Source organism: Chlamydotis macqueenii, chromosome 4 (genome assembly GCF_036417535.1).
Source record: "Chlamydotis macqueenii isolate bChlMac1 chromosome 4, bChlMac1.mat, whole genome shotgun sequence".
NCBI classification, from domain to species: Eukaryota; Metazoa; Chordata; class Aves; order Otidiformes; family Otididae; genus Chlamydotis; species Chlamydotis macqueenii.
Window position 1 is genome coordinate 62,051,421 of NC_141559.1, and position 27,180 is coordinate 62,078,600.

Genomic DNA, 27,180 nt, shown 5'->3' on the forward strand with positions numbered 1-27,180 from the left:
CAGAGAGGGGGAGGCGCGAGCCTTGTGGGCCTTGCAGGCCTCACCCTCTGGCCTCTTGCCAGGCGGCCGACTGGGCCCAACTTGGCCTGGCCTGGCTGCAAGAAGTGGAGAGGAGATGAGAAGTGAATAAGATGTAAAAAGGATCCTGAGAGGTGTCTGCCAGCCTGTTGTGTGGAACAGCTGCAGATGCCAAGGACAGTGAAGAAGGAGGGGGAGGAGTAATATGGCTCCTGGCCAAGATTCCTCTGCAACTCGTGGTGAAGACCATGGTGGAGCAGGTTGTCCCCCTGCAGCCCATGGAGGCCCACGGAGGAGCAGAGATCCACCTGCAGCCCGTGGAGGACCCCACGCCAGAGCAGGTGGAGGCCTGAAGGAGGCTGTGGCCCATCGAGGGCCCGCTGGGACAGCTGTTCTAGAGGGACTGCACCCCGTGGAAGAGATGACCCACTCCAGAGCAGTTTCATGAAGGACTGTGGCCCGTGGGAGGGACCCCACGCTGGAGCAGAGGAGGAATGCGAGGAGTTCTTCCTCCGACGATGACATAGCGGCGTAAAACAACGCGTGATGAACTGACCATGACCCCCATTCCCTTTCTCCCCCCCATGCTGCTCGGGAGGGGAGGTAGTAGAGATAATGTTAAGCCTGGGAAGAGGGAGGGGTATGGGGAGGTTATCTTGTTCTCTGTCTCATTCTCCTGCTAGTTTTAGAAATAAATGAATACTTTTCCCCAAGTCGCGTCTGTTTTGCCCGTGACGGTAACTTTAAGGATTTCTCCCCGTCCTTATCTCAAACCTTGAGCCGTTTTTCTTATATCATCTCCCCCTGTTCTCTCGGAGGGTGGGGGGAGTGAGAGAGAGACTGAGTAGTCTGGTCCTGATCGGGGCTGATCACATGGGCAAAGAGGCATCTAAAAGTCATCACACTTTGAAAAATTAGTTCACTGAGCCTGAGTCAGTTAATTAATAAATATCTGCACAAAGTTTTTGTACTCATGGTGGAATGTCAGTATTCAATATAGAGATGAAATATATGCTATGTTTACTAAACACTTTAGGGCTATACTTCAGCATCAGTCAGAAGTCTGACCAGTTTATGTAAACAGCCAGTACTCAAGAAAGAAAAGTTTGCATGAAAAGGTACGGTCACAGGCTACTGGGGTGATTGCAGCAGGCGGGAGATTTCTCGATGGGAGGGCACTGAAAACATATTCACCATTTAAAGAGTTCTGAAATACTATTGATCATGTCTACAGGAGAAAGGAAGTGGTCTGTTTCACAACTACTTTGAGTGCAAGCTACTAGACCTGCTGAAAGGCAGTTCTTAAAGCTCAGGAGCAAGCTGTAAAATGTTCATCGTCTTTTCAGAGCAAAGATAATAATGCCAAAATGTTTTTGTGGTATTTTTTCCTTGTAGTTACCTGTGTTCTGTGATCATTCCAGCTTGAAATAGTGATAGTTTGCAGATTTAATAACTTCTTTGCTGTGCACGTCATTCCCACTCCTTAAACGGGGTTTTGTTCTGGTGGAAAAAAAAACCAGGAAAAACCAACAGATAAATTTTGGGCTGTATTTGCAAGAGTGGTGCCAGTACGTCAAAGGAATCTTATCGATATGTATAAAGACTTATATAAAGTGATTCCACTTAACCATTTACTGTGAGGGTGGTCAAACAGTGGAACAGGTTGCCCAGAGAGATTGTGGAGTGTCCATACATGGAAATGTTCAAAATCCAACTAAATGTGATCCTGAGCAACTTGCTGTAAGTGACTCTGCTTGAGAAGGGGAGTTGGACTAGATCTCAAGAGATTCCCTTCCAACCTAATTGATCTTGTGAGTGTCTGAACAGGTTTGGCATAAATTAGCCACTATGAAGTTTTTTTTTTCTGGAAATTCATTAAAGATCAAAACCAAACAAAACAAACACAATAAACCAAAACAAAAGATCATCTCCTAAAAAGTTTCAATTTCTCAGAATTTTGGATCACCTAATTGAAAAAGAGGAAAAAGTACTAGTTTCAAAGAGAACTTTGACAGCGTCATGTTATCCAATTGTTTGTCATACTTGGATTCAAGTGAACTAAGGTATCTTTTGGAGTTTAAATTTAACAGAGGGAAGTTCTTTGTAATAAAAGTTGCTCCAGTCAATCTAGCTCTATCTCTGACAGTTCAGAAATAAGAGTCTTATGAGGATATTTGAACCTACAAATAACAGGTCTTGAATAATAAAGGGTAATTGTCTAACAGTCTAAATTAAATGTCTTTCCTGGGATCTGCTTTTTCTTGTTACCTAAGTATACCTAGAAAGCTGGAGTCTACCAACAAGTAAAAATAGGCATGGTGCTAAGGCTGAAAATAGTTCCAGATTAAGTCCCAAAGTGTGTAAGAAAGATGATGTGCTGTAAGACTAGGGGAAAATAGATTAACGGAGCATGAGAAACAGCCATCAGAAACATGGGAAAATGTCATTTCTTCAGAAATACATGCACATAACACAAAATTGTGCCGGACTGTTCCAGTCTACATTGCAGAAACTTACCTACAATTATCTTTCTTTGTATCTTAGGTAATTGTCACTATGAGGTGCAGCCAAACAGGATATGGTTAAAAATGTATGGACTTCTCAGCAGATAAAGAAGTGTTTGGGTGGCTGCACTCAAAGAGCTGCAGTCAACAGCTTGATGTCCAAGTGGAGAGGAGTGACAAGTGGCATTCCTCAGAGGTTGGTACTGAGACCAGCACTGTTCAACATCTTTGTCGGCAACATGGACTGTGGGATAGAGTGCACCCCAGCAAGTTTGCCAATGACATTAAACTGTGTGGTGTGATCGACAAGCTGGAGGGAAGGGATGCCATCCAGAGGGATTTTGATAGGCTTGAAAGGTAGACCCATGTGAATCTCATAAACTTCAATAAGGCCAAGTCGAAGGTCCTGCACATTGGTCAGGGCAATCCCAAGGACAAATACAGGCTGGGCAGAAAATGGATTGAGAGTAGCTCTGAGGAGAAGGACCTGGAAGTGCTGGTTGATGAGAAGCTTAAAAGAGCCAGCAACTAATATTTGCAGCCCAGAAAGCCAACCACATCATGGGATGCATCAGAAGAAACATTATCAGTAGGTTGAGGGAGGTGGTTCTCTCCCTCTGTTCCGCTCTTGTGAGACCTCACCTGGAGTACTGAACCCAGTTCTGGAGCCCTCAACACAAGAAGGACATGTACTTGTTGAAACAAGTCCAGAGGAGGGTCATGAGGATGTTCAGAGTGCTGGAGCACCTTTCCTCTGAAGATAGGCTGAGAGAGTTGGGGCTGTTCAGCCTGAAGAAGAGAAGGCTCCAGGGAGACCTTATAGCAACTTTCCAGTACCTCAAGCAGACCTATAAGAAAGCTGGAGAGGAACTTTTGAGAAGGGTATGTAGTGATAGGACAAGGGGTAATGGCTTTAAACTGAAATAGGGTAGATTTAGATTAGATATAAAGAAGAAATTCTTCACTGTGAGGGTGGTGAAACACTGGAACAAGTTTCCCAGAGAGGTGGTAGATGTCCCATCCCTGGAAACATTCAAGGCCAGGTTGGACGGGGATCTGAGCAACCTGATCCAGTTGAAGATTTCCCTGCTTCTTGCAGGGGAGTTGGACTAGATGACCTTTAGAGGTCTCTTCTAACAAAACTATTCTACGTTTCTATGAAAAGCTTCATTAGTAAAAATAGAGAAAGCAGGAACAAAACTTTCTAACATGTGTGGAATTGCTAGCAAAGTTCTGATTCCAAGAAAAATACTTGAAAGAGCTTATATCAAATATTTTCCTTTTTAATCATTTATTATAATTATGTTAATACTCAATATTATATTATATACTATTTATTTTTTTCTGTTCTATGAAACTTGTGGGTTTTTTTTCAATTTATTAAGACACATGAGACTTGTTACACAAAACTTATAAAACCTTTTAAGCTGCTTCCAGATCAAAGCATTGCATCCTGTTCTCCAGCTGAACAACTGCTTACCTATGAGTTCTGATATTGAGTCTTGGATGAAAGATTCTTTAATTGAACTCAGGAAAATTCTCTCTATTTTTTTTTTTACAAATTCCCATGAATTTACATTTTCCCTTTACATTGTATCTCACCAGCAACACAAGCATCCATCTAGCACTTCCTGTTACTATATAGTGACAGAAAGAAAAAATCTTGAAATGTGATGTAGAATGCCTTCATCTGAAAGCACCAGCATCTAAAACACAACCATACTTTCAATAATTCTCTGTAGTCTCCATTTGGAAGTTGCCCAGCTATCCTAAGGAAATAAGTGATTGTTTCATAGAATTAAAACATTATTTTGTTACCGGTTTCCATACTTTGTTATAGTTGTAGGTAAATTTCCTCAAATCTTGTAAATAAAATATCTAATATAACTTTTGATAGGTCTTTTTGATTAAAAAAATAATTATGTATAAAGGATCCATCTTGAGAATTTCACATTTAAGGTTTCTGAGTAGCTTGTTTTCATATTTCTATTTAAATATTGTTCTTCTCTGAAGTCATAATAGAATGGCTATTTTATAGTTTTTTGAGTATATGGAGCTGAATTGTGAAGAATGCTCCTGCATTCACCTCTAATCCAAACCTCCAGAGGAATTGTAGCTACTACATGGAATGCAAAGAGGTTCCCTTGCTATTATTTAATCATCCTATCTTCTACCTATTATCTGAAGTAATAAGAGCAAAGTTCAAAAGCTGGAAGTCCCTTTTGAAATTAAAAACCATTAACTTTAGCCTCACATCAGATTTTCTTGAGATGTCTAAAAATAAATGTCTTCCTTTGATATCTTCAATAGGCAATTCATCCTCACTTGCAAGTACTGAGTCTGAAATAAAGCACTGTGAATGAAACAAAGAAAACTTTACGATATAGTAATGCAGATATACTACATCCATTTGCGAGAGAAATACATTTCTCTTTGTATTTTGGGACTTTGCTTATTAATGCAATTTCTTCCACCTTTCTGGTATGAATTATAAAATCACTCCTTTCCAATCTGTTTAAATCCTAACCATTCCTGATTTAGCTTCAGTGGAAAATTCTGTCTCAGTGCCTGCCTGTCCTCAACTCCTTATAAAGGAGTATCTGATAGTGCTACAAGCATCCTTGCTACATCAGCATTCCTTCTCTTCTGGCAACTTGTGACATATTCCCAGATGCTATTCATTCATTCAGTTTTCTATTATTAACTGATTTCTTTAAACTAATTTCTAAGGGTTTTTTTCTGCAAGTTTTGGGCCGATTTATGGTTAGCCTTGATGCACGCATTAATGAGAAACAAAAACCTGGCAATGTCTTAGAAAAAGGGAAAAGCTGTGATTCATCTAAAGGTGCTAAGAAGCACATTGCAAAAGCAGGCAGGAAGTGCCTCCAGCAGAATTATCTAACACTGATTAACTATGAAAGATGGAACTTGGCTACGGCTCAACTCACCTCTGTGCAATGGCAAAGATAACCTGAGCTGTACCCATGCAACAGTAAAGGCTGTCCAGCTTATTCTCTGATGCTTTGATATTATACCTTCTAAAGATATAACATCTCTGGGCATTACTATTTAGATTATATTATACAATCTTTCCTTGCTTGTAAAATCTATGACTTGTAAAGACCAAAGAAGATTTCATCTGTAAGAGTTTTGCAGGCTTTTAATTCTTGTACTGCAAGACAACGTAAAAAAAGATGGGAAAATAAAATGCCTCGTATCATGATTATTATTGCTTATTATTCAAAACCAAAAATAAAAACAAAGGAAAAAGGGGACATGACAAATCTACTCTCTTTAAAGGAAATTTTAAATTACTAACCCTGCACATTTTCAAATATTCAGCTTCCTCAATTTTCTGTGTGTCTGATTGCACATGCAAGACATTGTTGATTATATTGGCAACCAAGGATCAAATGTCTGGGAAAAATACAGCTCAGTGTAGCTGGATAAATTTTCGGTGAAACCGCCATTCAGTTCCAGGAACACAGATTCTAACATTTTGACTGTGTGTGTTCACTTCTACCAGAAACAACAGTTCCTCTGAGTCTGTTAAATCTAGAAGCATTTGAATCAGGTCTACTCAGTTCATTTGCCCTTAACTTCTGAACAATTATTTTTTTGTCTTAGCTTCAGATTCCCAGAGTCAGAGATATTTATGTGCCTACTTTGTAAAGTAGGCCAGCTTTTTTTGGGTTGGATCTCTAATTCTTCTAGATGACATTTAGTTGTCAAAATATGCACATAAATTAGCTGGATAGAACACATCCTTACATCATCAAGTTCTTAAACTTAATGTGTAGTTATGAACCTTTTGGGGGACTCCAAAGACTTGAAGGCACCTTACAACAATGAAATTGAGTGCGACTAGTACGCTTAATTCCTATGTAATCCTTCCAATCAATCATTTTTAATTCATAAGAAATAGCTATTACAAATTAATTTAAATATATCTGAATTTATTAATAAATGAAAATACATAAACCTACATTTGTATTTATTGGAAACAATAAGATATTTTCTGCATATAAATGTTCACACTAGTTCTATCTTGTTGGATTGTTGATTAAAAATTGCTTTTGCTGGCATGCTACACAACAGAAGGGTCTCTTTGAATCTGAATCCTTACTAGTCAAGAGTAGGAAACAATAATTCTTGTATCATGGGAAATACAGCTAGTGAGGAAAATTAGTTTGTATACAGCAAATGCTCAGCATATGGACACTAGTGAAAAAACAAACAGACAGTGTGTTGTGGTTTTGTTTAGTAAGGGGGGGCCTAAGGTGGTAGCTTCTGTAGGAAACTGCTAGAAGTTGCTCCCCTTTGTTCAGTGGACTCGGACGGGCCTAGGGCGGACCCACTGCTGGCCAAGGCTGAACCGATTGGTAGCAGACTGTTCCGTGACAACGCCTCTGTGATAACGTATTTAAGAAGGGGAAAACAGAAAAAAAAAAAGAGAAGAAATGATGTGAAGAAGCTGAGCGGGAGCAGAGGCACAGAGTGGGTGGCGCAGGCCTCATGGGCCTTGCAGGCCTCACCCTCTGGCCTCTTGCCAGGCGGCTGACTGGGCCTGACTCGGCCCAGCCTGGCTGCAAGAAGTGGAGAGGAGATGAGATGGATGATGTGAAGAGATTCTGAGAGGCGTCTGCCAGCCTGTTGTGAAGAACAATTCTTGTGAGAGGAACGGCTGCAGACGCCAAGGTCAGTGAAGAAGCAGATGGAGGAGTAATGCGGCTCCTGGCCAAGATTCCCCTGCAGCCTGTGGCGATGACGATGGTGCAGCAAGTTGTCCCCCTGCAGCTCTCACTCCACTTGGAGGCCGTGAGGAGCAGACATCCACTTGGAGCCCGTGAAGGACCCCACATCGGGGGAGGTGGATGCCTGAAGGTGGCTGGGACAGCCGTTCTGGAGAGACTGCACTCCATGGAAGAGATGACCCATGCCGGAGCAGTTTCATGAAGGACTGTGGCATATGGGTGGGACCCCACGCTGGAGCAGGGGAGGAATGTGAGAAGTTCTTCCCCCAACCATGAAGCAGCGGCGTAAAACAACGCATGATGAACTGATCGCAACCCCCATTCCCTCTTCACCCCTGTGCCGCTCAGGGGGGGAAGGTAGTAGAGATAAGGTTAAGCTTGGGAAGAGGGAGGGGTGGAGGGAGGTCATCTTGTTCTCTGTCTCATTATCCTGCTGTTTGTAGTAATAAATGAATAGTTTTCCCCAAGTCGAGTCTGTTTTGCCCGTAACGGTAACTTTAAGGATGTGCTCCCTGTGCCTATCTCAAACCTCGAGCCCGTAACTGTAACTTTAAGGATGTGCTCCATGTGCTTATCTCAAACCTCGAGCCATTTTTCCTTATATTATCTCTCCCAATTCTCTGGGAGGGTGGGGGGAGTGAGAGAGAGACTGTGTAGTCTGGTCCCGATCAGTGCTGAACTACAACACAGTGCATGTGAGAATTCTGAATGTAGTTGGGCAGGGTTCCCTAAATGGAATAAGTTAAAGTGAACCTGTAAAAGACTGTGTCAAAAATTTGTCTCAACATTGTTGAAACAGCAGGCCACCACCTGAGCAATTGCTTCCCGTTACCTTGCATGGCAACTGTTGTCCTGCAAACCTGAATGCAGAGCTGTTTCCGAGAAATCTAGCCCTACCCCCCACCCCCCCGCCCGGCATGCACCCAGAGCCCAGAGATACGTATCACCCGATAATGGGCATGCATATCGCCACCAGGTGAGGGGTGTGGCTAGGAAAACCAGCTCTTGAAATACAATGAAAACAACCAACATAAAAGGGGGACATTTTTCGACGGAAGACACTTCTAGACCTAGACTTAGACTTCTACACTTCTACACTTCACTTCACTTCATTCAACGGAATACACATTCGGCGGAATACACATCCACGGAACTGACATGGAGACGAGCAACATTGGACTGATCGTCCCCCCATTGAGTGAACTGAACTGTCGGGATGCCGCAGTTCCATGGTGGTAGCTATTACAACCGAAACTCTTTCCCCTCTTTCCTTTCTCTCCTTTCTCTTCCATTTACAAATTTCTTGTCAGGTTAATAAAGTTACCTGGCACTTGACTCCATTTTGAGTCTTAATTCTGTTCCTGAGAATATGAACAAAACTACGCTCCGGTGTGTGAGAGGTAGGTCCAGCCACCCCTAGCCTCCCAGACTCGTCTGAGGTCGGCTAGAATGCAAAGGGGCCTTCCTCTCATCCGAAATTGGAATGTGACAGAACCACATGGAAAAAGAATTCTGGATAGGAATTTCTGCAGAAGCTGAAACACTTTCTGCAGAGAAATCTTATGTGATTAGAGAAAATTTGTGTGATTAGATTTGAAGGTACTCCATACAGTCTGACAAGCAAAAATTTAAGTGTCATTAAATGTGCTGAGGCAGTTAATATACATCTTTCACATTTCAGAGGTTGTCTTTCACACAGTCTGTACACTGTAGAACTGCACTGGAAAATACCGCTGCAAAGTGGAAAGATTCAGAGTAACATCGTAAGGGAAACATTGCTAGAATCATATATGTTTGAATAAATTGGGAAATATATTGTGATCATCTGGGAATTCAAATAATTCAAGAAGTACTGGTAAGTTTTTTGTCTTTATCAAGCATTTTCCTTTTGGAACTGATTTAGGGCTTTCGTATAATATTATTGGATCATTAATTCTATACTCCGTTACGTACTTGATGTGCCAAATTTTTTATTTAAAATGCTAGTATCAGAATAATTTTACTTTATTAAAGGAAACAACATCCTTGCTTACACAAAGAAATAACAAAATAACACAACCCCAAAGCACAACATTTCTTTAACTTGGTGGTACAATGTAGTACATAGAGCTGGTGCTATCAGGTCATGTTGCACAAAGCTATAGAATTCAAAAGCTATTTTTGAACACTCATTGCCAGTGGTTTGTTACCTACCCTACCTGGGAAAAAGCCAGTGGCAGGTGTTTTGCTTCTGGCATATCTCTGCTTTAGAGTTTATTCCTTTTTCCAAGGAAGTTTTCATTAAATGCTGTTACAGCCCTCTATGCAGAGTCAACAACCACAGATTGAAATATAAAAGAAGAAAATAATTCCTTCTCCCTTCAGATTCTGAACAAAAGGAATATATGCTTGTTCCAAAGAAGAATGATGCCTTGTATGGTACCATTTATGGTTATAATAAAGAACGGGTCTCTGATAAGACAAGCTGTTCATTAGAATGCCACTGGCAAAAACAGTAAGAAGTACGTAACTAGATGTTCCTGCCAGCCTTAAAGGCATTCTGTGCTCATGAACAACCATTTGGATACCCTTTCAACAAACTGCCAATTTTTTTTTTTTTTCCTCAGGAAAATATAGATGTCCTGTACACTAAATTTATGATGTGAAGAAATTTATCTCAGGAACACCTCATATACAGAAATCAAAATGCAGTTATTCTGGTATGTATCTTTCAGCCTCCTTAAATTTCATTCATAACCATAGTCAATTATCTAAAACTAGGAAAAACTCTTCATTTTTTTTTTTCATTCTATCAGCAAAACTTAGCTCCACTTTTAAGATCTGCATGATGTATATTAATTTTGTCTAACTGAATGACATGAATAGCATCAGATTATTCCATAATAGCAATAAAATTAAATTCATTATCACACATGAAATTGATAATTCTTTGTTAACAGTTGAGAATAAGTATGAAATTTAATTAGGAAAATGAATTGATGTCATGATAATGGAAAATAAATTTAGGAAATCAAAGTTCTAATGGAATTTTGTTGTAATATGATTTCTGTAATGGATGTTTATTTGCTGTATAGTTTTGGTAAATGTTAAAAATAGTTAATTTTTTTTAGGGAAATGTCAAAATAAATAATAAAAAATGTTACTATCCAAAAAGCATAGATATTTCATTGCACATAGCAAAGGTTATTTCATGCAACAAGTGCTTACATACGTAGATCATATAAAACACATTGAACAGATTTACATGTTATATATTAGATCTTATATTGTAAGCATGTTTATACTATCTTTTGATGAGCACCTCACTCTGCTCCTGCTTTAATTTGAATGCAGATGAGACAGCGTTGGTATGAAAACTGGAGAACAATGCTGGTAAGTTCTCTACCAGCAGAAACAACTGTGACATAAATGAAAAGTCAAGCTTCTTGTGCTTGTCTCTACCTCTTTTATACTTACCTTTTTGAGTTTTATCAGGAGCTCCTTCTTCATCCATGCAGGCCTCTTGTAACCTTTGCTTCTCTTCCTGTATGTCCAATTAGACTGCTTTTGAGGTAAGAAGGTAACCCTTAGAAAACTCACTTAGTGTCCTGGAAACTCCTCCCTTTCTCCAGCATGATGCTCCCCTGGGATTCTTCTGAGAAGGTCCCTGAACAGGCTACTGTCTCTGGAAGTACAGGGTTGAGATATTGCTATTTGCCTTGCTCCCTACTCTAATGACTGTCAACTCCACAGCTCACAGTTACTGTAGTCAAGGCTGATCCCAGTATTCATAACCCCAGTGACGTCTCCCTTGATTTTAAGTATAAAGTCCAATGGAATGCTTTCCTTAAGCAGTTCCTTGATCTAGAAGTAATCATCAACACGCTCCATAAATCATTTGTGTGAGGAAAGTAGCATATGGAAGTGAAGTAGCACGGGTTAGGAAAATAATTTATTTTAGATGTGAGCGCCTTTTCCTTTGCACTAGACAACAGCTCAGCATAACTAATACACATTTACAGCAAGTTATGATGCATGAAATTGCATAGATACACCAAGAACTCTCAATGTTCTCACTGAATGTCTCTTACTGAAGTTTATGGTGAGAAACAGAATACGAAAGCTGTCTATGTAAAGTTACTAACTAGTTTAAAAGGAAAAAATCCAAGACAATTTATTTCTTAGTCATGAAGCCAAGACAGATAAATTCATCCAGCTAGTCACACAGGCATAATCCTAGGAAGGAATGGTTGGAAAAACAATGCTATGTGTAATAAAGCTTACGTGGGCCCAAATTCAAGTTTGGTCATTCATGAATGCCGGTTGGTTTTCTGTTTTCTTATTGCATCATGTATGAACTAATCCATACAATGAATAGTAGTTATTCTCAAATACACATATTTAAAGAGAAACAAATATTTTACTAATTTATCTGTGTTAAGTACATTTAAGTATTGCTTAGCTCCACAGTTTATCACAGGAGTAATTCTGCTTATGACAGATTATTCCAGTGTTACCTGCAAATCTGTAAACTAGTTTCCATTAATTGTTATTGATCTAAATAAGGTACACAAAAACTTTTTGTTAGTGCCTTATAAGTGTCTTTTTTACAGTCTTTGGCCATTAATTTCTAGTAAAAAAATACCTTTTCATTTTAAGAAGTCCACTAGTGACCTAAAATGAATTTACCACTAACAGCATTGTACTTTCTTTTGAAAGACAATATGTTAACTAAAGCCAAGTCTTTCTTCCAATATATTTAAACTATCTATACCAAGCATTTTTCATATGCAAACTTTTACAGTTTATTTGCACAAGAAAAAGTAAATTTAGTGAAATGTCTTGTAGTTTAAGCAGGAGATCATTAGGCTTGTGCTAGTCCTATGGGCATGCATTTCACAGCCTTAAAATTGCTCCTTTAGAGGTTCTGTCTTATGCGTAGATGAACTTTACCTATATTGTAAAGAAGTTCCATCTGTCAGCTAAGATGTTCAGTTAAACTTTTTTTATCTATGCTAAACCATATAGACCCCTTGCAGGACCTTGCACTTGGCCTGGTTGAACTTCATGAGGTTTGCACGAGCCTACATCTCAAGCCTGTCAAGGTCTCTCTGGATGGCATCCCTCCTCTCCAGTGTGTTGATAAATATTTGATACTCATTCAAAATTACACTTGCTTTCTGCAAAACTTGCACGCAGTGCAAATGCCACCTTCTATCTGTTCTAGTGACTGCATGTCTCGTCTGTCACTCTTAACTTTATAATAATGCAGCATGATGAGATCTCAAACTTTAGAGGAATAAGGCACAATCACTGCAATGTTGATATGAATTGAGCTGCAAGCTCAAATGGTATCCTTTAAGGGATAGCATTTCCTTGTAGGATCAAGATCTAGAAGATTAACTCTACGAAGGAGGAAGCTGTGATATGATGTCTAGCAGATGCAGCAGACTTGACACACACTCGATAAACAGGAGGTGACATAATCTCAAAGTTTGGAGGATCCGGCAATACTTAGGCTCAACAGAGCAAATCAAGGACTGAGAGGCTAATCCTTGACTCTGTTCTGGTTTTGTTTAGTGAAGGGGGACCTAAGGGGGCAGCTTCTGTAGGAAACTGCTAGAAGTAGCTCCCCTTTGTTCAGTGAACTCGGCCAGGCATAGGGAGGATCCTCTGCTGGCCAAGGCCAAGCCAATTGGTAGCAGAATGTTCCGTGATAACACCTCTACAATAATGTATTTAACAAGGTGAAAATAGAAAAAAAAAGGGAAGGAGAAGATGTGAAGAAGCTGAGTGGGGGCAGAGAGGGTGAGATGCAAGCCTTGTGAGCCTTGCAGGCCACAACCTCTGGCCTCCCACCGGATGGCCAACTGGGCTCGACTTGGCCCAGCCCGGCTGCAAGAAGTGGAGAGGAGATGAGATGTGAATAAGATGTAAAAAGGATCCTGAGAGGCATCTGCCAGCCTGTTGTGAAGAATTTTTTCTTATGAAAGGATCGGCTGCAGATGCCAAGGTCAGTGAAGAAGGAGGGGGAGAAATAATGCGGCTCCTGGCCAAGATTCCCTTGCAGCCTGTGGTGAAGACCATGGTGAAGCAGGTTGTCCCCCTGCAGCCCATGGAGGACCATGAAGGAGCAGAGATCCACCTGCAGCCCGTGGAGGACCCCAAGCTGGGGCAGGTGGATGCCTGAAGGAGGCTGTTGCCCATGGAGGGCGTGCTGGGGCAGCTGTTCTGGAGGCACTGCACCCTGTGGAAGAGATGACCCACGCCGGAGCAAGGCTATAATAGAGCAATAAACACGGTTGTGCTTTTAAATATCATATGCTGGGTGAACTTTGTGCATAGGAATCCTAATACTTAGCTTGTATCCAGCTAACAAGTTTCAGAAATTTACAATAATGTTGTTGCTATTAATTTTTAATTACTTTTTCACAGGTTTATGCTATCCAAGCTGAAGTTAAGCTAAATATAGCGGATAGGTCTACCAGACATGTTACTGTGCCTTCCCTCCAGACGTTTCCGCTTCCTACTATCCTCATGATCACTAGCTTAACTAGAAGGTTAAGATATTCCAAGGCATAATGTTTTTCTCTTCAGTAATAAAAAAGGGTCCTAATCACCATTATAGAACACTCTGGGTTAGCAAAAATTAGTGAAATTTGCATTCTGATGAGAACTAACTAGCTTGTTAGTCTTTACATGGGACAGATAAATTAGTGTTTTTCACTCCGACAGTACAGCTGCTTTGAAATACACTGATGTGAAGTCAATCATCTCCCAAACATCCATCCCTCTCCATACATAAACTAGGATACAAGATACCATAAAGAATAAAGGAAGGACCCAGTACTAACTTCTTCCTTGACCACTTGTTGGGCATGCAATAAGGATTTGCTGCAAGATACCAATAATATAGTTTTGACTGTTTTTCTCATTCAAAACAGTATGAGACTCATAAAGTTGATTACATTTCAGCACCAAAACAAATAAAGCATCCTGGCTAAAGTGAAAATCCTTGATAATAGAAGAGTAAATGTCAGATTTCCATTTCTTTCAAGTATTCCTCCATGAAATCACATACGCTATTATTGTTTCAGTCTGCTGGAATTTTGAGTTGTGTCTGAGGTTAGTAAGGTCTGTCAATACCAAAAACGTCAGCAGGTGAATTCATTATTGTTGTTTCCTTATATGTATTTGAATAACTTAAGAAACGAACAGTATCTCATTAGCATGTATTACACTCACGGTCAGCAAATACAAATAATCAGCTCATATAGGAGAGATTTTATTAAATAACATATAGTCATTTTTGTTACACAAATTTTAGTTATTAGGGCTGAGCAAAGTTTTTTAAAAACTGTTATAATTGATTTCTTAAAACAATACCAATAAAAATCCATTATGCTTGAATATGAAATTATAAATGCATTATACAGTTCACTACAATAAGTAGAGCTACATTATTATGGTTGTTCACCCAAAAAAGGTGAATACAAACAAAATAAATAGTTTCTGTATGTTTTCATATTTAACAGACAGATAATTGAAGTGACATTTTGACACTGTCACTTGCCATTATGTTTTACTCTCTCTGGAAAAAAAATACTACTGTTATATTTTATTTTCAAGTTTAATAAAACAATAGTTAATAGCTGCACTATCTCATTAACTATTCTTATTTTACATTTTCAAGAAGGTATATATTTTATGTGTAACATTTGTTGTTTGCTGTTTTCAGATCAGACTTTTAAAAGTGGATGTAAATGGTTTTCTTAATCACAAAAATAAAGGGTAAGAATTTGTCTAATCACACACCTGTAATAAAATTTAGCATCTCATTACTATACAGCCCAATGTATTAATTTACTCAGTTGGGTTTTTTTTATGTAAAACTCATCAAAGCTATGGATAATAAAAAATCTTTATTAGGTTTTGCAGAATCATATTCTTCTAATTATGCTCAAGAACTTAAGATAAGCATTTTATCAGTCAGCAAACAAAATTACCATGCCTGATATAAAAACTGGAACGACTTAAGTAGTTTATTGGGAAGCAAAGCTTAAGTTAAAATAAATTTCTCCACAGCTTCTTTCAAAATGAATTGCATGCTGACTGCCATTTGTCTACTAGATTCAGGATGAAAAGAAGGACCTGAAATTTACTGTTTGATAGTGTAAAGAGAGAGAGACTGAACTGTTTTAACTAGAAGTTAAGCCAGAAAAGCAAGGAAAAAAAAATGCTAAAAACCTAGTTCAAAGCTTGCTCATTCAGAATCCAACTCAGCTTGCTAGTATGCAGCATCTTTCTCTCTTCTGGGGAGAAAACAGAAGTCATGACAATGCTCCCACCTGCCCAGGCAGTCGCTTTTAATCCAAGTTTTCTGTTTTGTTGCACACATTCGTATGAACCCTCTACTGACAATTTCTTTCATAATTTTTTTCATTAATTTCCCTCAAGATCTTATGATTACATTCTCAGGATGAGAAACAAGAACCCTCTGTCACAGTAATTTGTAGTAAGACTTTCAGAATCTCTGTATTTCTACCTCTTTCTTTCTCTCCCTTTCTTTCTCTCCTTTCTTTTTCTCACCATTAACTAAAGAGTTTCAAGATTTCTTTCCTGAAGCTCCATAGTATTTACTGTCTAAGAAAACTAATGATGAGACCACTGGACTGATGTAAGAGGCTGTGTCAGATGTTTGTCTTGCCATTGTCAGAACATCAAGTCACCACCTTCCATCACCGCCATAACAATGGAGCACCAGTTAAACCACAGGACTAGAGGTTTCCCATTTTCTTGTGAACCAGTCAAACCACAGGACTAGAGGTTTCCTGTTTTCTTGTGAACCTGAATGCGGAGCCAATTCCACGAAATTTACCCCCATGCATGCGCCCAGACACAAGACCAGAAAAACAGAGGGGCCCAGAGACAGTACTGGGCAAGCGTACCACTGCCAGGTGAAGGGTGCAGCCAAGCAAACCAGCTCTTGGAATATGCTACATGATTCTTGGAAGGCCAATGAATATGCCATGAGATAACCCAATAAAAGAACAGAAACGACCATCATCAGACACAACATTCTCTCACCAAGTGAATTGGACTGTCGGGATGCTGCAGGTCCGTGGTGGTAGCTATTGCAACTGAAGTTTTTTCCCTCTTTCTTTTCTCTCTCTCTTTCTCTTGCATTTGTGAACTTGTTGTCAGGCAAATAAAGCTACCTGGTGCCTGACTCCATTTTGAGTCTTAATTCTGTTCCCAAGAACACGAGAAAAACCTTGTTCTGGTGTGTGACTGGTGAGTGACAAATTATTTGCTCTGGAAAACTACATATTTTGTGAGTGGCAGGGAGGGCAGCCAACAGAAGCAGTAACAACTAATGCTAAATTCAGGTATTTATATTAGTGCTATTCCATAACTTTCTTATACACAAAATGACGTAACTGTGTATTTAATCAGCTATTAAAACAATGTAGCTTAATAGTGTATATAAACCTTAACCAAGGCAAACCAAGAAAACTGCCATGGATTTCTTGTCAGTCTTGATCTCTTCAGCTTTTATTAGTTGCATTAGAAAATACAAGAATACTACAAAGGCTGAAAATTACAGTTATATGTGAATAGACTTCCTAATCTCTTCTCAAAGTTTAAATTAATGATACCACAAACTTGATTTTGCATGAATTTTTTTCTGAGTATGCATTATGGAACAGTTCAATAATACTTACTTTCTTCTGTTACGTTAAAAGTAATGCTTTGTACACCAATATTATTACTATGATGTTACACCTCCATTATATTACACTAAAACTTAAAAGGAATGTTCTTCAATACAAGTAGGTCTGTTCCTACAACAAATACACATCTTAGTTGAAATCTCCAGAACTGATCACAATCTCCCATTGCACATCAATACTACCTGATTTGGGTTTTTTTGATCACATTTTTAAATATGCGTCAGCATATATGTTATATACAATTCTTAAGGAATCTGTAGCTTGAAGGTCTGTTGCCTATGTACAAAAAAAAAAAAAAAATATATCTGGAAAAGCTAATTCCTGAAGGTGTTTAACCCTTACTTGGTACTTAATATTAATAAATTCTCAGAATTACCAGTGTTCTTTAGGTGCTTAAATTGAGCTACCATATTAGAACAATGCACAGTAGTTGCTACAGTAAGATGCATAGCTTAAACTCTCTTGAGAGACAGATGTTTAATCTTCTCTGCAGCTGGAAGGACTTGGTATCTCACAACTATCCAAACACACAGTGGTCATGCACGTCTTTGTGTGTGTGAGTATATCTACCACTCTGGTCAGGAACACTTAGAGTAAGAAATACAGCCAAATGGAAGAACATCACCTTTTTGCCTTACTTTTCCCATGATTCTTCCACTTGTTTAAATATATTCCTCATTCCTTTGTGCATAATGACCCTGACTATTCTGTTATTTCAAAATCAATCTTTTCTGCCCCAGCCTTTGAATCTTCTGTCCAAAATACCATATCATGTTCAATGCTAGTATTTTATTGTTTCCCTTTTTTAATAACCATTGACCTTGAAAATTTTTCTTCTTTGCTGCTTTCTCATACAGTACAGGTTACATTATGTACCTTTACTATATTTTCATTAGGAAATCAGAAGTTAATCTATATGACAGATAGCATAACTGTATTTTAGGATGTTCTTCATGAACTATAGTAAGTATAAGAGTAGAGAGTTCAAACACTCATTCAAACTCCATTGAAATTTTGCAACTTTGGAACCTCTCCTCATAAAATGGAAAACAATACCTTTTTGGTTTGCTTTTGTCTTGAAAACAGAAATAAATACAAGTAAATAAAAAACTGTATTGTAAATATAATTTGAAATTAAAATAAATATAATTTAAATTTAATTTTACACAAACGTGATTAGAGCTAGAACATTTACAGATTTTGCTCTATCATCTCTTACAGAAAATAAAAATTTGTATTTCTTGGAGACCTGTTCTAGTTTGGGAAGAAATTTAATGAGTACTATAACTACTTCCTCTTCATTTAAAACAATTCAAGATAATTTACCTTTTAATTGAATGTTATTCTATGTTTTTAGTTAAAATTGTGAATGTCGGGTATTCTACCATACTATACACTTCTTCTGTCCAAAATAAACATTACTGTATCAGTTATTTTGCATCTTTTCTCTGAAGAACTAGAGGGGAAAAAATGAGGGGGGAAAAAAAAAGGAAAAAAAAGAAACAGAACCTGTTAAACACCAGTTTGAACAATCTGAAGCTTGAATAACTAAGAATATCTGTGAGTGGGAAGATGGATCAAGTAAAGAGTGCTGCAATTTCAGTGTCATCCACAACTGACATTTATCATTCTTGTCGCAGTAAGACAAGAAAAATTAAGGACCCCTGAGAGAGTAGAATAAGATATTGATTAGAGCTTTGTAAGCTCTAAATTCTTGTACTTGAATCTGGAGTAAGTCCTTTAAAAGAGCTGTGTAAGCTCAAAACTTGGCTTTGTTTGAACATGTGAATAAAATTTAACATGGTTATATCTGGGCTTTCTTATGAAAAAAAAAAAGTACTATAAGGGAGCATTTGAAGTACAGTTACAAGTCTACTGTTATTACAGAGTGACAAAATTGTGCAAGTTTTCTCTTTTTATTTTAACTTAAAATTTGATCTCTTATGCTATAAAATACGTAATATTATAGAACTATTCATCATCTGTTCATGTCAGCTAGACTATTCATGATAGTAATAGTTTAGATAGAACTAAGGGACAGTTTTACCCTTCAACGTGATCCATCAGACAAGGGAATTCCATAAAATTGTTTATGTGAGGGTATGTACATTTACAAACTTCATTCAGGAAAAAAAGCTGACCTCAAGTACACAAACATACACAGAGCACTCTAGTCAGACATATTATATACCACTTAAATACCTATACATAATGTTCCTTAATAGCTGTCTTTAGGTAACTTGTTAGTCATGATGAGAAAAAAATTCTTCAAAGGAACTTAGATGTAATTTAGGCCATATGAAACGTTCCTTTTGAAAACTTCATGCTAGAGCCCTCATTTGTCTCTATTTTCTTAGGAAAATGGCTGTGTTGCTTCTATAAAGAACTCAAGACAGAATAACAACCAATAAGAATTACTTACATTTTCAACACTTCTATCAGCAGTAGGAGTTTCATTATATCTCTCTGAAGTAAACATAACTTGTGTGTTTTTCTTTTAATTTAAGATGTTAAAAAAGTTTGAGATGATTTCTAAAATTAGTAAGTTTTCCAACATTTTCAGAAAAGATGTGTCTTTAAGATCTACTTAAGTATTTCTCTAAATGGAAGGAAAATATAGCTGAATATAAGAGGAATCCTAGTAAGTCCCCATTTTGTTATGAAACAATATGTATTAATGTATTGGCTGCCTTACCAGTTTTCGACTATATCATGCTTTATATTCCACATATTTAGATGTCCAGGGTATGGAAAGCACAGTAAATGTGTAACTAATACCAGAAAATTTTATATACTTCAGTTCTCAGAAAGCTATTAAGAACCTGCCCTAGCTAGCAGGTATATGAACATAATCAGTATGTAACATCAGAATGAGACAAGGAAGCTTGCCTGCTAAGCACAGTTAGCTAGTAGAAAAGCATTGAGGATAGGGCAGGATGCAAAATTCTCCCCTTTGTATACTTAGAATATTTCAGTGAAATTTTGAGAACACAGTCTTCATACTCTCATTATTGTGCAGTATTCTCCTGACTGTATGTGATTAAATTTAGTGAAATAAGCTTACTGTCAAATTCTAATGGTTAGATCACCACTCATGGGCTTTTCCAGTCGACTAAAGAGTTTACACATAACCACCAGTAGCTATGTGCTCAGAAATAGTTTATCTCTGAGCTCTACTCTTTCAAGTGATTTTGATGAAGGAATGTCTGTATGTCTGAATTAACTTTGAACTAATTGTATGCTGGAAGTCTGGAGATGTGCTCAGGCAAACAGTAGCCTACTGGAAAACCTAGAGCTGAAGCTGGGTGTTAGGCTAGGTAGCCTATGTGTTCCAAGGTTTAATGAGAGCTGTAAGGAAAGTGTTTTGTTTTGGTTTTTTTTTCTTTTATTTTTTAAGATCTCAGCGATATCTCACATCCAATGTAACCCTGCTTTAGGTAGTTATATACTAATTTTGGAGTAAGGAAATTTGTTTCAAATTGTTAAATGGCTTTCCTATGAAGAAAAAAAAAAAATAATGATGTTTAAAAAATCACAAAAAAAAACCCCAACACCTCCATGTATAAAACACAAAAGATAGTCACTGGCTAGAAAGTATTCCTTCTTTCAAAAAAATGCTACTAGGTATATGCAGGAAAACTATTTTACACTTTTAAAATAAATGAAATATTTTTCTACTGTGCTGAGTGCCAGAACAGTCTTTAATCATTCAAAAGAAAATGAAAATGGGGGAAAAAACCCACAAAACAAACAAACAAAAAAACCTTAAAGACTTTGTGTGCTAATTCTAAGCATATTGTAATTAAAAAAAAAAAAAAACAAAAAACTTAAAACCTAACCAAGAATACTTAAAACAAACCAATTATAATCTAAAAGCAATTAAATTTTAAAGAAATAAGACAGTATTCCAGGTGTAGCTTATAGATGTGTAATCTTTTTTACTTCAATCAAATTTATCCTCATTTATTTTCAATAGTCAAATCATATGTGTTTTTATTTGAGAGTTTTGGAGGATTGCTTTAGAATTTTCTAAAAGACGTCTTGATGAACAATCACTTGGTCTGTGGAAAGCATTGTGAAAATATATGATATCCATCAAAGTCACTACTAAACAAAGAAAAATGAAATATAAAACATAAGATTGATTAATCAGTGACTTGGAGGGCTTACCAACCACTTCCCACATAGGAAAAACAAAATGGTTTTGTTTCATGCTGTAGAATTACTCTGTGTGTTTTCATGCAGCATTCCTCAGAAATATAAAATGAGAAAAAAGGTCAAATTCATTCAGACAAAATAACCGGGCTGGTAGTGCTCCGAGCTACCTCATTCTGTCTGTTAACAAATGTTAAGTTTGTAAAAGCATCTGGCATTTTCCAGTCTGCATGGAATTTTGATTAACTTAGAAAGCTGCAGAGATAGAAAGACAGTTTGCTCTCTGTTTTTAGTTGTTTTTTTTTTTTTAAATCAACAATTGGACTTATTATTTTTTTTTTAATAATCATTCAAGTCTGAACAACTCCAAATCCCTTCTTGTTCTGACTTAGAGGTACAAACAATATGGAATAATTTTGCTCTTTCAATGTTAGATGTCTAACCATAAGGGAAATAAGAATAAACTTCATAAGAAATGAAAAAAAAAATACAGTAACTTAGTTCTTGTTGCAATTTGTATATATTCATCATTATGTCATTAACAGTTGACATATTTTCCCAATAGTTAGAGTTTTCCGCTCACTTAAGAACTTATAACATTAACGCATGCAGCTGCAATTATTTAGGTTACTCTTAGTGGTACACTTATAAATGCACTTGCATTTATAAGTATATCCTAAGTCATATAACATTTAATTAAAAGAATGTGAAGTTTTCAAAGTTAATATGTAAAAATTAAGAAGTATCAGAAGTATTTCAACACTACAATTAATTAATTTTTCAGTATCGTATAAGTTGTTACAAATTGGAATGTTAGTTCTATAAAAAAAGTTCAAGAAATTTTATGTGACTCAAATCAGGTGATATGTTAAGTGCTCCTTTTCCTTAAACTTTTCTAAAACGAGTAGCAATTCACAGAGGGTTTAGTAGATTCGCAGTCAGTTGACTCCGCAGAAGTAAACTATATAAACTATGTTGATACTAATTATACCAAAATGCTGAGCCTACATACTTCCAGAACACCTCTTTCATTTGTAATGTCACCTAAAATTTCAGCACAGTCATCAAAACCAGCTGGTGAAACAGCACTAAGGGATAGATTGTTACGTAAACAGAGGCTGTACTTCAGTTGGATGTTTCTTTTTTTTCCTGGCATTAGTCACAAGTGGCATGAAAATATCGCTTTGTGGGGGAAAAAGTGTCTAAAGCATACACACAGAACCGATCTTTCTTCCTGACTCTCTGGGAACGTTCTTGTCCAGCCCACCTCATCAATCCTTACTCACTGTTGGTACACAAGCTAATGTATTCAGTGTTCACAATTTTCTAAAGCTGCCATTTTGATAGCAGTTCATATTAAAATATATCTATATTTTTTAAATAGGGATTTATTTTAGATATGCATGTTTACAACACACTAAATAGTCCTTATTTTGGTCTCTCTTGGTGCACACTTAAAATAATTAGAATTAATTTGGGGACTAAAGCTGTTTACTCCTGTTTTATTCTGTCTCAGTTGGGGTGCAAGTGCCCATGGGAGCAGCCAAATGTGTCACCAGCAGAACCCTTTCCTCCCACTGACTTGTACAGCTCTTAGTATTCCCACTCATCCACTCCTTGCCTCCTGGAAATTGAGTTCAGAGTTGTTGCTCTCCACTTGGGACTTCTTGAACTGAGACACAGGACCCAGGACAGGCACCCTTCAATTATTTCTTTAGCTGCTTCACACTAGCAGTTTCCTACTTGATATTTCTAGGTAAGGTCTGTGAAACAGGCCTTCCAGCTTTCCTCCTCCTCTCCTGGCTAGACAGAGAGGACTACTCACAGGAAAATGTAGAAATAATTTATTGGCTTATGTTGGGACCTAATCCAGCATAGCAATTCTGCCAGCTACTGTGGTCACCTTCCTCTATTGGTGGTTTGGTTTCTTTTTTCTCCCTCTGTACTTCACTTTCAATAAATCTTTTCACTTGTTTGCATACTGTGTGAATTGAAACTTATTTCTATGCCTGTGATCTCAAAGCGTGCAGGAAATTTAGCTGCCAAGGCTTGTATGTCTACAATAAAAAGGGCTAAAGAGCTCACTGTCACAGCTCTAAAAGCTAGGATACAAAAAGTTTGCAAGACCTGAGCTGACAGGGCTACAGAGTAAAGTAGAAAAGATTTCTGTATTGAACTTGTAAAGGTTGCAGAGTCTGAACATTTTAGATGCCGAGGCACATAGAGTTGGGATAGATGAAATAGGGTGAAAGCATAAGTCAGGAATCAAAATGTAGTTGCATTATTTGATTTTTTATTTTGGATAACAAGTATTTACTACAGGTAGTACACTAGTAAAAACTTTGTCTGCTTGCAGGAAAATGACTAAACTGCACCCTTGTGTTAGTGTTGGTGCCGCCATTCAGGTGCCATGCTCCGAGGTTCCCTCAGGCTTTCTGAACCTTGCACAGGAGCACAAAAGCAAAAATAGTCAGAAAGGACTGGAAATAGCATTGGTGCTAACATGGTGAGAGGTAAATCTCACCAGCTTCCGTAGAACAAAGACAACCTACTTTCATTTATCAGTGGCACTCATTTGTCACATAAGCACAATGAGTTTGATTTGTTTGGTTGGGTTTTTTTTAAAGAATATCAACTTCCTTCTAGAATTTCTCTTTAAGCTGATGATCAACTATCATCTGCAGCAAGATCCTGACCATTATCCATATAAAGTAACAGGTAATGTGGAATGATGGGTAATTATTTACACTGAGAGTAAAAAGATAATTTTTTAAAAAGCAAATACACAGTATCTAGCAACAATGCAATATGGTACTTTTTATAATACCTTTTTATAACTGGAAACACAATCCAGGTGCCACAAAATTTCCACAGTTTGCCTGGCATGCCAAGTACAAGAACTACAATAACAGAGAGCACATAATTTTTTTCCGCCTTATGCCTTAGTATAAGCCATGGCATTTTTCCTGCCTTGAAATGGCACCTCAGATCCTCTAACCACCACACAGATGGTGGGGCACAACAAACTTAATGTACTTTCAGTCAGTTGCATGGAGGTAAGTCTCATAGAATCATAGAATGGTTAGGGTTGGAAAGGACCTTCAAAGGTCATCTAGTCTACCCCCCCCCCGCCCCCCGCAAGGACTAGGGACATTTTCAACTAGATCAGGTTGCTCAGAGCCCCATCCAACCTGGCCTTGAATGTTTCCAGGGATAGGGCATCCACCACCTCTCTGGGCAACCTGTTCCAGCGTTCCACCACCCTCACTGTAAAAAAAATTTTTTCCTAATGTCTAATCTGAATCTACCTCCCTCTATTTTAAAACCATTACTCCTCATCCTATCGCAAAAGGCCTCTCAGCCTGTGCTCATTGAAGAGGTGCTCCAGCCCTCTTATCACCTTCTTGGCTCTCCTCTGGACTCATTCCAACAGGTCCATGTCCTTCTTATGTTGGGGGCTCCAGAGCTGGACACAGTACTCCAGGTGGAGTCTCACAAGAGCAGAGTAGAGGGAGAGAATCACCTCCCTTGACCTGCTGGCCACACTCCTTCTTATGCAGCCCAGGATGCAGTTGGCTTTCCGGGCTGCAAGTACACATTGCCGGCTCATGTTGAGCTTCACATCCACCAATATAAATATATATAGTCTCACAATATAAAAGAAAGTATTCTTCACCTGAAATATATTTTGGTCATAAGCTATAGGGAATCATGAGCACAACAGTATCTTTCTATTTAATTTCTGTTTCTTGCCTTCTGCCTCATTCCAAAATACCTGTATTTGGCAAAACAAGAGATCTAGGTAACTTTGATTAGCAGAGACACATCGTAACTGTATCTACTCTGTCTTAGCCAGCCTAACTGCTGGAGAGAAGGGACGTGTTAAAACTAATGTTGCAATCACACTGCAAACATCTTGGGGAAAAAAAACAAAGTCATAAAAATAGAGCAATTCTTCTGGTTAGGTTTGGGGTTTTTTTGTGTTTGTTTTTTTTTTTTTTTTTTTTTTTTTAAATAGGAGAAACAAAACAAAAAAAACCAAACCACTTGTATTTCTATTGATCTGGTATCTTCAACTGTTTCTTGTGACCTTTCAGGATATTCATATTTTAATGCTTTACATTAACTAGCTTTAAAATAATATAAAGCTTAAATGTCCCTTGAAAAAACAATAGAATCGCTATACTGGATAATAAGATGATAAGCATTAGAAGAGCTATCAGGGAATGCAGCTTTTGAGATAGCAAGGACTGCCAAGAATTCTAACAGAAAGCTAGGAAGATTAATTGCTAACCCTTGTATTCAGTTAGTTATTAAAAAAAAAAAAGTAATGGATTTAACATGTTGTTGTAAATATTTATAAATAAGAAAGTTACAACAAATACTGCTATGACATTTCATAAAGAAGTATCTAGAAAAAAAAACATTAAATATTTGTAATGTAATGGATTTGAAATACTCCTTGCAAATTTCACTGTTGCCTTCTGTTGGTCTGAGAAAAGGTAACGAGTCCTTTGAGATTAACACAAGGTAAACCAGGGGGGAGGGGCTGCTTCAAAGGACAAATCACTCTTTCCTGTTGACCTAGTTAGAGTTTACTTCTCAAGAATAGGTCTGTTTCCTAACTCTTGCACAACTCTCAGTGCAAAGTAAAATAGGAACAGATTCCGTAAGACGAAGAAACGGATTCACTTCTTGTTATGCTGTATTCTTTATAATGCACATGGGGAAAGGAACTAAGAATTCTCTTATTTCAGACAAGAAAGAGGAGAAATTTCAATATTGCTTTCATACAGTCTTCATAATACAAATCAATCTCTTTCAAGTGGAGTGCATAAAAGATTGGGGAATAGGGACTTAAGCTTTTTAAAAAGACTTCTAAGAACCATAGATGAAGTTTTCTCTAAGCTTCAACTAAAGTTATTTAGATATAGTGGCCTCAATTCGGTCTTGGCTTTCAGTTTATATGTTTTTCTCTATCAGTGCAAAATGTATGTAAAGTGGATATAAAATACAACCAAATCAGACATGGCATTTTATACCTACTCTACACTCCTACTGTTCTAGCACAACTGACAACAATAATGAGACTTATTTTCTTCTACGCAGTGTTGGTGAAAAAAGTTTTTTAAATTACCACATATTTTCATTTTTGCTGTCTTTGAAGCTCTAGTTATGAGGACTTAAAGAAAAATAGACTCTATGAACTGGGACAAATTTCTTCAGAAAAATCAGCCTCATTATGTTCTATTGTACAGTAGTTAAGTGTTCTGCTTTTGATTAGCTAGTAAGCCCTGGAAAAATATTTGTAAAATAAAAATGCAGGACACCAATTAGTATTAAAATTTGGCCAAAAAGATGATGAGAACATCTGTTGAGGATGAATTTGGTATAGACTTCTAGCCGTCTTATATTGGAGACCAGAGAAGTGACGCTGCTCCCTAAGGGAAGGTTAGCCATGAGCAGGGTGACTCCAACAGATGCTGTGCCCCACAGGATCTGACCACAGGGGACAGAGAGAGCAGCTAGTGACAGGGTCTATCAACATTTCCAGACAAGGAAAAGTGAAAAAAACAGATTTGAGCTCCAATTCGTAGGATCCAGTCAGGAGCAGCAAGACATAGATCCAATGATAGAGTGGAAAGTAGTTACAGCTTACCTCTGAGGGGGCCGTCCAGGAAACAAGATACTTGCAAGGCAAGCATGAAGTCCATATGGCAATTAGAGATAGATCTGGAAACAGGCACACCTTGAACATAGCTCAATCAAGAACTACCTGCCCAGGACTGTACTTAGCTGGGGGTCCTAGGCCCATGGGCCTGGGCTGTGGATGAATGCCTCAGGTGAGGCTGATTGGAACTGTTAAGGCCTATTAGTGGTCTTATGACTCTGAGAGTCAAAAAGAGTAAAAATACAGACGTCTAAAAGTTTGGTTTTAAAATGAAAAAAAACCACAAACCCCAACAGCAAAACAACCAACACCCTCCACCCCCCATTCAAACCCTTCAGTATTTTCATTTAGTCCTACTTGATATA